The 9725-nt window shown below is 41.5% G+C and overlaps 1 long non-coding RNA gene across 1 annotated transcript; it reads right to left on the reverse strand.

The window, feature by feature from the left end:
* Positions 1-1623: 1623 nt before the first annotated feature.
* Positions 1624-5410, reverse strand: LOC138748239 (uncharacterized). The gene is made up of 2 exons (XR_011347895.1): positions 5338-5410; positions 1624-2117 (listed from the first exon to the last, which is right to left on the reverse strand). It is a non-coding gene; the product is annotated as an uncharacterized lncRNA (long non-coding RNA).
* Positions 5411-9725: the final 4315 nt, after the last annotated feature.

The following is a 9725-nucleotide window of genomic DNA, read 5'->3' on the forward strand; positions in this document are numbered from 1 at the left end:
CACTAAAATCATTACCTTAAGGAGGTTGTTGCTGTTGTTCCTTATTTAATACAGGGCAAAACAATGAGAAATCTGTTCACAGCTTTATTGATTTGGAAATCTGTTACATGAGGGATAAAAATTGAACAGGACATCATTTGCAGCCTGATGCTGACAACATAAACAATCCTACTTATCAAACTTCTATATTCATGACTCACATCGTCCAGTTCCAAGACCTGCGGCTTTTTTTAAACAACACGATAGAAGCCAATTCCCGCCATGTCGTCAATTACACCCAATTAACTTAAGGAGATTGTATATTCTCCCCATGTCTGCATGGGTTTTCCCTGAGAGCTCCGGTTTCCTCCCACCATTCAAAATGTACTGGGGGTGTAGGCTAATTGGGTGTAAATTGGGCAGCGTGGACTCGTAGGCTGAAATGGCCTGTTACCGTGCTGTATGTCTAAATTAAGAAATACGTGCACGTAATAATATTTATTCATGCATGTCATTTTTAAACTGCTTATTTGTATTTGTTTCAATAATCAAAAAGTACACATATACATCTAATATATATTTGTGCATGTATTTCTGTTTGTTTGTCTGTTCTTCAGGCAAATCAATATGGAGCCCTCTAGAAATATCCAAGGAGGTTCAGTAGGGGTAACATTTGATGCTGAATGTCATGACCACATTGAATTTAACCTTTAAGGTCATATGAAGTTCAAAAATGTTTTTTTGACCAGCTTGCACTAACTTGCATTACTGTTTATTGTACATGTACAGTACAACTGATTATCTGAAATCAGATTCTCCAAAATCCTAATTTTCCCCAAATTTTTTCGGAGATGAACTGACCTCACAGGTTAAAAATAAAATACACTCGACGTGAAATTAGAACGACAATTGTCCTCATTTCAGGTAACTCCCTCCCCTCTCTCTTTCCATTTCTTCCTTACCTTTCTCTATTGATTTTTCTCTCCAACTCTCCCTCTCAAACTGCGTGCCACTGTCTCTCAGCCATAAGCGGTCTGAAGAATCACTTATCCTGTCATTAAGGAGAGTGGACTCCCAGGCTCAGTGGTGTTCCCTCCCTCCCTCCTCACCCCTTCCCTCCTCTCCCCTTCCCTCCTCTCCCCTTCCCTCCTCTCCCCTTCCCTCCTCTCCCCTTCCCTCCTCTCCCCTTCCCTCCTCTCCCCTTCCCTCCCTTCTCTGCACATCACTAAACCCTCCTCTTGGCCTCCTACCGCACACGCACACCAGATTTCTTGGTGTGCGTGTGCGGTAGGCTTAGGTGAGGATTCAGAGTCAGGATCCGGTGACCGGGGAGGCAGGAGCCTGCTGACTCGCTAGTGAATGTTTCACCAGCCCCAGGAAGTCTCCCCTGGTATTGGCAGCTGTAGTTGGTCGGTCTTGGCAATTGGCAGGTGGGCTGTGTTGGGGATTGGTGGCGGCTAGCTTTTTTTTGGTGAGAATTAAACATTATTTTAATGCTTAAAAAAACCTTCCCTTGTTGTTTGTTGTTGTTTAAACATTGATACAAGTTATTTGCTGTTGCCACTGGGCTGTTTTTAAAAAATGACCGGTTCTCCGAAAAAAATGTTTATCTGACAAAGGTCCGGTTCCAACCATTCCAGATAATTGGAGTTGCACTGTATTTATTAGCACTGACATGCATTAATGTTTACAATAATTGTGGTAACATTTGATGTTGAATGTCATGACCACATTGAATTTAATCTTTAAGATCACAAGAAGTTCAAAAGTTTTTTAAAAATTTAACTTTCACCAGGGCTACCTCAATTAGTTATATTCAGAATAAAAACAAATGGCCAAACCCAGTTCAATATGGACTTAAAAGAAACAAAACAACATTGCCAGAAGCTCTTCACAAGCCCCTAGTGTTAGACAAAGGAGACAGCAAGAGACAGCAGAGGAACATCAGTCTCATCTCATTGTTGATGCTTCCAGACATGCAAGGAGCAGGCAGCAGGAAACAAACCAGCAGCGATACGCCCGTCTCAGTGCTCAGGCCTCCAGGCAAACAAGGGGCAGGCAGCAGGAAACTGAGGAACAACGCCAAGCCCACCTCAGTGCTGATGGCACCAGGTAGTTCAGGAACAAACACGAGTCTGCTGAGGAAGAACAAGCAAGACTCCATCAATGCAAACAAAAGCCAATAGCCGAAGGGCAGCACAATTTTCTGTAACAAAGAATATAAATGTTGTGTTTGAAAAAAAGATATATTTATGCAGAATTAACATAGTTTTTTTTGTTTCAATTATGGAGTCAACAACTGAGCATTTTATTTCCCAGGCAACACTGGGTATCCTGCTAGTATTAAATATTTTCAATTGCAAGCCACACCCCCTAAAACTAACATTGAGAGCACCGGCTCGTACGTTTTCTGTCTCAGCCAACATATTTTCACGAGCCGCACTCTGCATGTCAAAGGGCCGCATGTGGCTTGTGAGCTGTAGTTTGGGCACCCCTGCTCCTGCTCACCTTTGTGACTTCAGATAAAGCCACCACAATTAGTTCACACAATGAGAACAGTTGGCATTTATTGTCCATCTCTAATTGACAATGGACTGAGGAAGCATTAGAGAGTCAAATACATTACTGGATCGAGAGCAGCCATCATCAACAGGGGAAATCATAAATGTTTTTAATTTTTTTAAATGCATTCGGTAGAAGTACGGAAGAGATCAACTAAACTTGGCTACTTCAAGGGGAAGGGCCCGATAAATTGTGTGCCAAGTCCTAAGTTTGGGGGGTGGGGTTAGAGCCAAACAAAGGTTGAAAATGGCTGCTTTGCAGTCACAAATCCACCATCTGGTGAAGGTGGTGGATTCCCTCCTTGTAAGATATTAATGAGCCAGTTACTGTTACTGTAAATATCCTTTTTTATTAAAAAGTCTACACTTATTCAATTACTTTAAATTCACCACGTGGCATAGTGTTTATCCAAGTGTAGTTAAGACAAAAGGTAGAGGACATAGGTTTGAGGTGAGAGGAGAAACATTTAAAGATACGAAGGGCAAATTTTCACACAAAATTTTTCTGCCAGGCACGGCTAGTGCAACATTGTAACTACGCCAGCAATCAGGACTTGAGTTCTAATCCCTGACTATCTGTAAGGAGTTTGTAGGTTCCACCCACCCCGTCTGCGTGAGTTTTCTCCAGGTGCTCAGATTTCTTCCCAATGTTCAAAATGTACTGGGGGTTGTAGGTCAAATGGGAGTATTTGGTTGGCACAGGCTTGTGGGCTGGAAGGGCCTGATACGGTGCTGGATGTCTAAATTTATCAAACAAAACTAAAAAATAAAAGTGTGTCATTCAGAATTACAATGGATGCATATATAGGGAGTTTAAATTGATTGAACCCCTTTTGACTAGATAAGCAAAACTTCTTGATGGTTTGATAAAGAGATCTTGATGAAGCATCATGGATATCATGTGCGTATCCACAGCCTGATAAGAAAGACAAAGATCAATTGATAGAAAATGACTTGAAGTAATTGAATCTCAGAAGTGCACAATTTGAAATGCTGAAAGCTGACAACTATATGATAGGGACTGTTTATATTAATTGGGAAGTTTAAAGTCGTGCAGCTATATCTGTGGCAACCTATTTTGTTTCGGTTTTTTACAGGTTATCAAGCAGAAGAAAGGGCACTGATGTAATATGATGAAGACATTCAAAATATTGGTGATTTCATCTCATACTTTTAGAAGATAAAACTGGATGAAGAATGGCATAAAGCTTTTGGTTTTCTGCAGTATTTTCAAGGTAGAGAATAAGGTTGTGAGGGGAAGCAGGCAAAAGAGCTGAAAATCCAAACATGATGTGTGTACAGTGGTCAATTATCTGTTACCCAGGCAAAAATTCCACCTGGCCTACAGGAAAAAGAATCTCAGGGTTGTATGTGATGTATGTACTCTGACAATAAATCTGAACTTTGAACCCACCAGAGGATCTTAATCAGGCAAGTATATCCATGATCAAGTCTCAAGTGATGGTCCTCTCTCATTATCAAACAATGCCAGGTTGGAATCTGTTCTGTGGGCAGTCTGAGAATAAATATGTAGAGTCTGAAGGTCAGAGGTGTAATGCTGCCTGAGCTCACCGGACTGCCACTCCAGGCACCTCAGGGGGCAGCTCCAGGCACCTCCTTGTCGCTGTTTTTGGTAAGCTCTGGCGCCTAAAAATGACCTATGCACCCCTGCTGAAGGTGAAGGAATGATTCCATCGTGAATGCAAACCCATCCCTCCTATCCCTTCTCCCCACTCCCTGTATGTATCTTTATGGGCACAAGGACAGTATAGAATTACTCAAGGTTCCTTTTATTGTAATAATACATCAAAAATGTAACATACATGATATTCTTTGGGTAAAACGCTAAAGTCTGCAGACACCGAGAATGAAGTAAAAACACAAAGCTGTAGAAACTCAGGAGGTCAAACAGTGTCCTTTATGTAGCAAAGATCAAGATACAGAACCAATGTTTTTGGCTTGAGTCCTTCATCAAGAGATTAAAATATTTTAACTTTTGCAAACAAAGAGTTGTCATGAGCCCAGTGCCCCTAACAATAGGAGAAAGAGAAGCAAAAGTGAGTCCTTTCAGAGTCACTGATTGTCCATAGATTTCCCTCCAGTGCTCCCACAGCCTCTGCAGCCGCTCAGACCTGTTTGATTCATTGGCAACGTGATCTCCACATTCAAACTGCCAGGATGATCAGGAAGCTTTCAGTGCCTGAGGCCCTTTAGGACCCCTTCTTAACCTCAGCACCTTCTTTAATCCCAGCTCTAATACCTGGTTCACGTGAACCAGTCGTCGGGCAGGTTCTCCCAATCTCAAATTGCCAACAGCCTGCAGCCCGTGCAGACTCCTTCGCTGCTGAGCCCCTCGCTAGTCCACTGCCCTGGTCACCACTCTGTAGGCTAATGTCCCAGGGTTCCTCTTCTCAACGGGGGTTGTTCTTCCTGTTTCTGATTCTCTGTGCCGGACTACTGCTCCCTCAGCGTCTGCAACCCCTGCCGAGCACAGACACCACCATCTTTGGTGCAGACCTCGTGGTTGAAGGATTTTACTTACAAACACAATCAACTCCTTTAACAGACCCTTTAAAGCTTGTACTGAGCTGTCAGCATTAGGACCCAACAAAGGTCATTTGGTACAATCATTCCATGTTAGTGCTCCTCCAGAACCAGTGTACAGGGCAAAGACTGAGGCAGTATTCTGGCGGGGGCTGATGTGGGAAATGAGATTAGTCCATGTGCCAGTGCCAGTCAATGACCATGCCCATCAAGAAAACAATGGAAACACCATCATCAACAATCAAGTAGTTACCACTTATCACATATTCAGCTGGTCCAGCCTCATAAATATTCTGGCTACAAGAACAAGTCACAAGCTGGGATTCCAATAGATGACTCACCTTTATGACTTCACACCAAATGCAATTCAAATGTGTCACAACCAAACTCCAGAAACTTGACATCATCTGGAACAAAGCAGTCCAAGTGGTTAGTTCTTCACCCAGCAACCTAAACAACCCAGCCCTCTTCTACTGACATATAGTGACAATGTGTACCATCTATAAAGTGCGCACAGTTACTCACGGGAATGATTCTGACAGATCAACTCAATCTTCCTACCCATGCAACCACAAAAGGACCAGGTGGATGGAAACATCAATGCCTATATGTTCCTTTCCAAGTCACTCACCCATTTTGACTTGTAAATATACAGTAAAACCCTTGTATCTAGCACCGATGGGGATTGGTAGATGCTGGATGAGTGTATTTTCCAGTTGCTTGAGACTTACTTTTACAATTCCTAGCTAATACACCTGCATTAAGAATAAACAGTTTAAAAGACAAAAGACAGAAATACTATACTGTATTTACACTGAACAAACTTCACTTGCATGAATATATAAACCTTAAAGCATTTTACTTTATTTTCAGTCACATTCTTTGAAAACATTTAGCCGTTCCCCTTCCAAGGAGTTGCCCAAAAGATGAACAATAACATTATCAATAATTAATCACTCCTCCCCCAAGTTTACAGATAAAGCCTCTGACTGGGCAACTCTTACTAAGTGGGGTTAAGGAGACACTTTAAAAGAGTCACCCCAATGGTGAGCGTCATCAACCAGCTCCTCATCCTGGGCGACACCATTTATTCAAGCACAACTTTATTCAAACAGCTGCTATGAGCAAAGCCCGACCAAGGCCCTCCGCTGGCTGAATATTGGCTCCCAACTTCACCAATGATTTATGTGTTACTTCAGAGAACATTCACTTTTACAATTTAAACCTGCATTTTTTTTTAGCCTATTTATTTCAAATTTTTAAGTTTATTTTCCTTGATTTTTTTTGCCGGTTGCTTGAAGCTGCCGCTTGCTTGAATTCCAGATACCAAGGGTTTTACTGGATTGCTATTCCTTTTCCACAGTCTTCTCAGAGGCAAGTAAACGTTGCCTATCAAGTAAATTTCAAAAAGTTCTAAACAAATGTTTCTTTTGCCCATTTATTTGAGTCACATTGCCTGACTGTTGAGGATTCTGCTATGATTGTTGAAGTGCAGCTTGCAGATTATGGAATGAAGTTCAGTCTGCCAGGCCTCTAACTAGATTGTGTTGATCAGCACTGTGGTCCCACATCCCTGCTTTAGTTCCAAAAGCCTCGACAAAAAAAAAACAATCAATCTAATTTCAATTGACCCAATAGCCACAGCTTCTTGTCAGAGTACATTTCCGGTTTTCACCAAGATTTGCGTTAAGAATGCGACTTGATTTCACTTCTGAATGCCTTGGCTCTAATTTTACGCTTTAGTTGCCTTCAACGAGAGAAAATTATTTCTTCTTCTCCTCCGACCAAATTAATTTATCACTTTAAATGCCATGATTACAACAATCTATACCTCCTCAGGGTTAATGCATGACATGAATCCAGCCTGGAAAGGAACACTAGATGACACCAATACAACGCTTCACCAAGGTTTCCCTCAGAGTAGTTTGTAGGGTTTTTAATTGTCCTTTCCTAATACCAATCAACTGATTAAGAGTGATTCATCAAATCACTGACCTTTTGTTAATTGTCATTGAAAATAAAGCTCATTGTATCCGAGTTTTTCATCAAGCCAGAATTTAAAATGTTTAATATTCCTTGGTGGTAAAATTTCTTCTGTAATTTTCTACTCATTAATCAGATGGACCCTGGTGCAATATTTGCCCCAGGATGGGATTGGTTAGATTTATGGCCCTCGTCTGAAATTGACAAATAGAATATTAGTAATGGTCTCTTAGAATAAAGAAAAGTGAAACACAACAAAATAAATCAATTTCTTTAAAATGAAATTTACCCTGCAAATGAAATTTACCCTGCTCCAAGTGCAACTGAGCACAATCCTATTTTAATTACATTATCAGGATAATCCCAGATTGAGGCCTTTGCCTGGTTATGTTTGAGGTCCTTGGTAAATTGACTGCGAATGCATAAAGAGAGAGGTAATATACTCCATGGATGGATGAGCCCACACTTCAGGCATTGATTAGATGATACCTCTGTCTCTGTGCCCAAAGCTAACATATCTAGTTCACACATTACAACGCTCCAGTATTACTTTTTCCTAACTTCGTCTCAGCTTTGGGAATGTATTAAAATCCCCCGAAGACTCATTGTCCCAGATTGTGTTCACATAATTGTCTCATTCTTTGTCCATGAGCATGTAAACTCCTCCAGAAGTTAGTCACGTCCCATGAATTTCAACAGTTGAAGCCCCAGGTGCCGAGTACAATCTGCATTCCTCAATGTTGTGTGGCACATTCAATTTTAATAGACTTGGACAAGTTTCAGTTGCAGATTCTTTCTTGCTCATATCCACTGGTGTCATATCATCTACGAGTTTAGACTCGATTTACTTTCGATGAATTGAATGTCAGGCTTCTCTCCAGTTGTCAACTGTAATAAAATAAAGAAAAGGAAATAAAGGTGATTTATATGATCAGGAATGGGGGCATGGGGAAATGCAAAGACAGCCTGGAACTGGCATTACTTGAACCTTTCAACTCTGGTAATTCTATTAGATGTAGCTTGGGGTCAAGTATAGGGAGAGGCATTCAGTTCTCTCTCCTCACATCAAAAACTTTCACGGAGCACTGGAAAGTCGATCAGAACATAACCACACTCATGAAAACTCCCAAATGCAACTGTCCCATCACTTCCTCACCAACCTCTGACAAAAAAAAACTTCCAATGAGTGACGTCAGGGTCACTGCACCCACAATGTGTCCCGTTTCCCAACCACCCATCAAAGGTGGTTGGGGGGGTGTTCAACACCTCGATGCTGGTGCTATTGTCCTAGGAAAGAACACTGCCATTGACTCCAAAATTAAAATTCTTCAGACGCTAGGAAGCAGGCCAGATGTGGCAGCAGGTAAAGCAGTAACAGTGGAAAGGAGTGCAGTGTTAACATTTCTGGCTGAAGACCCTTCATCAGGACTGATATAGCTTCATCTAACTGAGTAGTGCATTTAGAAAAGTTTGCAGCGCCGACTTGAGAAGAACTATGTTTGAGATACCTTCTCTGTTTCTGAACACATGCAGGAAGATGGGGGATCACCATTAATCTTGGTAACCTATGAGCTTGATGCTAGGTTTGAGATTTAGGTTTTGGTACCATCTTGGTACCAAGGGTGGTTATAATAATCACAAACTTTTTCCTTTAGTCATAGAGTTACAGAATAATAGTGTTACTGCATGGAAACAAGCTCTTTGGCCCATTTTGCTAACTAAGTGGCCAATGCAAGCTGGTCCCATTTATTTGTAGTCAGCCCTCTAAACCAGTGGTTCCCGACCAGAGGGCCATATTGTTCGTAAAATATGTTAGATAAAATTAGCATTCTTTCCCTGACAGCCGGACTGCGTTGGTCAATTGATGGTGGCGATGGATATTCTTGTTGATGATTACCTTTGCAGACAATGGTTCCCAACTTATGGAGGCTGAGCTCTCTTGGCCAGTGACTCATCGTACCTTTTGATTGTCAGTAGAAGGTGTTGTGCAGGAGGGAAAAGTTGGTGAAGGATATCACTATCCCAAATGTTTAGTGTAGGACCCATTACATGCATTAGTGAAGGAATCAACAATATGGATATAGGGTCCGTGATTTTCTATCTCACAGGCCACAATCAGTGAGGATTGGTGGCAGCACCTTCTCCACAACCATCACCGTTGTGCACTCAGATCCTTACTACATTCCCTTTTAACTCACAACCGCGTGGCCAAATATTGCTCTGACTCCAACAATAACTTCATTGATGGCACCACCATTGCCACTCATGAGAGATCACCTTCTCTTCAGTGAAGAAATGAGGAAATAAGTACAGTTATTGCAGAATGGGGAAAGTGCAGGATGCAGAATAACTTTGTGGCTTTGCTCCACAATCTGTCTTCATTTGCATCAGAGTGTAATAGATTCAAAAGCAAAAACAATTGAAAATTAATTCTTTAATTAGAGAGTATGATTAAATAAAGCAAGGTAAGTAATCTGAAAAAGGCTCACAACACTGTTACCAGGACTTGGAGGCTTGAATTACAAGGAGGGGCTGGATATAGACTGGGACTTTTCACCTTGGCACACAGGAGGATAAGGGAGGATCTTCGAGAGATTTATAAAATCATAGGGCAGAAATGAGCTAAATGGTCTCAGTCTTTTTCCAAGGATAAGAGGG

Source organism: Narcine bancroftii, chromosome 13 (assembly GCF_036971445.1).
Source record: "Narcine bancroftii isolate sNarBan1 chromosome 13, sNarBan1.hap1, whole genome shotgun sequence".
Lineage (NCBI taxonomy): Eukaryota > Metazoa > Chordata > Chondrichthyes > Torpediniformes > Narcinidae > Narcine > Narcine bancroftii.